This window comes from Equus asinus, chromosome 25 (assembly GCF_041296235.1).
Source record: "Equus asinus isolate D_3611 breed Donkey chromosome 25, EquAss-T2T_v2, whole genome shotgun sequence".
NCBI classification, from domain to species: domain Eukaryota; kingdom Metazoa; phylum Chordata; class Mammalia; order Perissodactyla; family Equidae; genus Equus; species Equus asinus.
In genome coordinates, this window is record NC_091814.1 from 30318780 (window position 1) to 30324233 (window position 5454).

A 5454-nucleotide genomic window follows, 5' to 3' on the forward strand; every position below is an offset into this window, starting at 1 on the left:
TTAAATTACAGGTGAAGTTAGTTTAAAAAATACATTTTATTTAACCCAATATATTAAAAATATCATAGCAACACAAACCCAGTATAAAAATTATTAATGAGGTGTCTTATATTCCTTTTTTCTAAGTTCTCAAAATCTGGTGTGTATTTAACACATACAGCACATCTTAATTCAGATGCTAAATTTTCAAGGGTTAAAGTGAAATGTGTTCCCACCAAAGCAATAATGTTATATCTCCCCCCCAAAAAATAAGAAGTTTATACTGCTCCAGTTTTAAAATTTGAATTAATTAAAATTAATTAAAATTAAGAGTTCTGTTCCTCATTCACATTAACCACATCTTAAGTGCTCAGTAGCCGCATGTGGCAAGTGCAATTCTAGCACAGCAGTTCTCAAAGTGTGACCCGGGGTATCCCCAAAACATTTCCAGGGGTCTCTAAGGTCAAAACTATCTTCAAAATAATCTTAAAATGTTATTTACCTTTTTCATTTTCATTCTCTCATAAGTCAGTGGAGTGTTCTAGAGCCTACATGGCATGCACTATGACAACAGATGGAACACAGAAACATGTAAGAGAATCAGCAGTCTCCCATTAAGCCAGATATTGAACAGATTTGCCAAAACGTAAAACAAAGCCACTCTTCTCCCTAATTGCTTCCGTTTTGGAAAATATCATTATTTTTCATTAAACTATGTGCTACGTATGTTCTCACATAATGAGATCATTATTGTTTCAAAATGAATTAATAGATAATTTAAAATGTTCTCAGTCGATTTCTGATACAGTAGTGATGGATAGATATAACTCTCAAAATCAAAAGCTCTTTGAAGTTCTCAATAGCTTTTAATGGTGTAAGAGGGCTTCAAAAACAATTGGTCTCAGACCTGCAAAACTTTCCACACTCATGGCCGGTGATTCCTTTCCTCTCTCATATTTTTTGCATGAACTTCCAGTTCCAGACAAGATGAAGCAGATGCACTTCTCCCTATTCTGGCCAAGTACTTCTAAAAGCCCTGGACATTACATAAAAAACAAACATAAAAAGACTCTGAAAGGTAAAGAGAAGAAGGCTAGGGACCCGAAGACTCAAGGAATGACATGTCATAGGGTGGTATCAGCAGATACTTAGTGCGGAGCCCGCATTTTCACTCCTGCCCCCCTCCCAAGATGTCAACAGCCAAAAGGGGAGCCTGGAATTCTACCCCCACCTGGTGGTAATGAGAAGACATCCCATCAGGGCAGTATCAAAGGGAGACTGCTAAAGCAGAAGATTTAAATAAGATCCAGAGTCTCATAACATAAAACCCAAAATGTCCAGGATACAATTTAAAATCACTTGTAATACCAAGAACCAGGAAAATCTCAACTTGAATGAGAAAAGATAATCAACAGATGCCAACAGTGAGATGACAGAGATTTTGGAATTATCTGACAAGGATTTTAAAACAACTGTCATAAAAATGCTTCAATGAGCAATTATAACATGCTTGAAATAAAAGAACAAATAGAAAGCCTCGGCACAGAAATAGAAGATATAAAGAAGAATTGTATCCTTTGCTTGGGCCTTAAAAGAACCACTCACATTTTTGGAACAACCACACTCACTTTGCTCCTAGGCCAAGGCTCCTTTCTTTCCCTGGAACACCAGTCTCTATCCTCTTCTTTTTAAATCCTGCTTGTTCCTCAGGGTCAACCCACATCACCTCTTCTGGGAAGCCTTCCATGGCTTCCATGCCCCTCCTACTCAAAGCTTCCTACACCATAACACTCATACTCAGTGCTAATTGTTCTGTCATCCATTCCTCCCACGTCCACCAGTGTAAAGACTTGACATAAGGGACTGCATCTTATCCCAGGTGCCTGGCATAGTACCTGGCTTATAATAAGCACTCAAAAAATATTTGCTGAATAAATGAATAAATCAATGAATAAATGGAAACTTCAGAGGCTCTCTCTTTTCTATTAAATAAAATTAAACTCTGTGGTCTGGCACTAAATGCCCTGCACAAACTGTGACATACATCTTTTTGGTGCTTGGCCTCCCTTCATATATCCTACCCTGCCATATCAGAAAACACATTGTTTTTTGCAAGTACCGCTTTCCAGAAAGGTACTTTCCCATCTTTACATAGCATATATGCTCTTCTAGCAGCCTCAAGTGTCCTCACCCATTTTTGCCATTAAAATCTTATCCATTCTTGCAGCCCCACTCAGATGCCAGCCCTCCATGACCCAGCCCCTAATCCCCCAAGCTGGAAGGAGTCTTGCCTTCCTGGACACACGGCACTTCAGTTAGTCTTTTCTTGTGTTTTTTCTCACTTTCTGCCTTGCATTTGTTTTTGTTTGTTTTAAGGCACTTGTAGTATTCTCTCCAAGATTTAAAAATCTGGAGCTTCACATAAACCCATATCTTACGCATCTTTGCCTCTGCCACTGAGCCTCTGGCATGGACTCTTATTAATCTCTGAGTTCCAGTTTCTCTTTCTGAGACAATAGTACCTACTTTATAGGGTTTCCGTAAATATTAAATAAAATATGCTATTTAAATTTTGGTATAACGTCTCAACTTTGATACAGTAAGTACTCATATAAATGTTAGCTACTATTACTGTTATTATGATCATTATTTGAAGGAATAAACAGATAGAGCAAGGCCTGTGAGGTCTACCTTCGTAACATCCTTTGAATTCTGTTTCATCTCATCACTTCCACCATCATCACCCTGCTCCCAGCCAGGACCATTCCTCTTGCCACTATCACCATAACCTACCTGGTCTCCTTCCTTCTACTCTCTCACCTCTTCACCTCTATTCTCTACTCAGCAGCCAGCACGATCCTTTTAAAACATAAATCAGATCATATTACTTCCCTGCTCAAAACCCTCCAATGTTTCCTGATCTGCTCATAAAACCCAAACTCCCTACTGAGGCCTAAAGGACCTGATGGGATCTGGTCTGCCGTCCCTCTCCCCTCACTCACTCTGATGTGGCTTCACGGCCTTCTTGCCCTCCTTCACCTATAGCCTTGTGTACTTGCCAAGGTCTGCATCACAGAACTCTGCATTTGCTGTTTCCCCTGCATGGCATGATCTCTCCCTCCCTTCCTTCAAGTCAACCTATGCTCTCAACTCTTACCTCCTCGAGAGTATCCTCGAGAGATAAGGTATGCAAAATACCAACCATTCCTCTCAATCTATTTTATATTTTTCATAGCTCTGAATATGACCCGAAAATATATGCATATATTTACTTCAGTAAGTGTATTTGTTTATTGTCTTTCTCTTCCACTAGTATTGTAAGCTCCATGAGGATTCATTCTCTGCTCCACCCTCAGCCTCTAGAACAGTGTCTGCTACATAGTAGGTTTTCCGTAAGACTTGTCAAATGACTGAATGGTGGCTGTGAACTCCTTGGATTTTGTTGCACAAAATTGCTTACCTGCTACTGGGTTTGTGTGAAGAGGAAGTGTGGGATTGAGCTAGCTGGAGGGGGTGGAAGAAGGATGACCTATTCATCCAGACTTAGTGGACACTCCTATTAATCCTTTCAGATGAAAATCTGGCAGAAGACACTTCCAGGTATGTTTTCCACAATGAACCATGTAATACCCCAGAGTTAATTCTCTGGTGCTGACTGCAGGCCCAGCAGAGGGAGCAGAGCCTCACCGAATCTTCAGCCTCTCCTTTGTCCCAAGGTCCTGGGATCTGCTCCTCTGGCCAGGCCTGGAATAGTACATGTTAATGAAATGCTCCAGAGGTGAAGCTCCAGACCTATCCTGACACTGCTCTCACCAGCTTCAGGACATCCAACTGGAGGAACCCCGAGGCCCCAGCAGAAGAGTGGGTGATCCAATGAAGGGGAGAGCTTTAGATTCAGGACACCTGAATTCCAGGTGATTTGGGCAAGCCACATCCCCTCTCTGGGCCCTAGTTTGTCTTTTTTCTTTAACTATGCCATAAAGGAATTGAGTTGGATGTATCTTTCAAGTCCTCTCCAGCAGTGACTTTCCACAGTTATACAAGTTTCCTGTATGAGATCATTTGGAGTAGGTGGTTTAAGCGTGGGGCAGCAACGGAGAGAAACCCAACATGGAGGCAACCGACTGAAGCTGAGTGGTAGGGACCCAGCATGGCCAGCAGGTGGAGCCATTGCTGCACTAGGATGCTCCAGCCAAATGTGGGAAAGTGATTTTCTAGAAAGCAATCAGTCCTCAGGGCAAGCTGTCCAGCCATCAGAGAACTAGATGCCACCCATCCCACTCCCCAAAACACACACACACACACACACACACACACACACACACACACACACACTCCTTCCTCCCAAAGCCTACACACTTCAACAACTTAGGGTAAATTCTATTATACATTGCTGGTCCTGAGGCTGGAAACGTTTCAAAGACCCAATTGCTTTTTCTCCTCCTCCCATGTTTCTCAGAGTTTGTACCCTGCATCTACCCCTTCTCCCTGCCACTCCTAACAGGCCAGATCCTCATCTGGTCACTCTCATGGCTGTGTGAAGATGGAGGCCAACCTGACTTCTCTTTCTGGATTACCATTTTTTTCCCCTTTCTCCAACCCCCAAAATCAGTCATGGCCTTCTAGGGGAAGCTTTAGCTCTCGTTCCTTCACCTCCCCTGAGTCCTGGGGGCAAGCCCTGGTTAGAGCAGTTGGGGAGAAGCCGGGGGAGAGGGTGGGAGTGCTAAAGGGAAGGTCTGGCTTTGGCCAGATAAGCATGGAAGGAGCCTGTGTTTGACCCCAGCTGCCTCTGCCCCTGTTGACACACTTGGGAGTTTCCTGAAGCTACTCAGTAATGTCGGTGACACTCCCTCCCCCACTTCCTATGGCCTGTTTGGGGGGTGGGGTGTCTGGGAGCTGCAGGGGGGTGTGAACTTAGAGCCGTTTTTGCAGTTAGGCTGTTGTCTTAATGCTGAGGGTGGAAACCAGCCCCTCCTGCAGTTGGCAGCCAGATCTCCAGAGCAGAAGTTCCCCATGTTGTCCTTCACTCTTCTGCTCCCAGCTAGGGGTGGGGGTGGTGAGGGGTGTGATAACAGAGGGTGCAGAGGACATGGCCCCTTCCTTTGGTTTTGCATATTTTGCATACAGTGACCAAATGTGCCACTTCTCAGAAAGGCATTCACGAAGGGCACAGCTCCTAAGACCTCAGCACATTACCCTCCATCCTGAAGGCCCCTGCTGCATTCTGGTCTGCCTTTCTCCCTATACCTAGGAACATCCAGCTTCCCGTGAGTCTCCCCGTCCCCCCAAGAAGGGGAGTAGTTGGCAGATTTAGCCAAAGGGCAGCATCCTGTTTGGTAGCTGTGTCCCTGAGATGGTCCCACCTCTCCCTGGCTAGCCCCTCCCCACCACATCACTACACAGTCCAGCCACATCTGATGTGGAGACCCCTCTGGCATTCAGACACACCCAGCTGGGACAGAGCCACAGAACAGA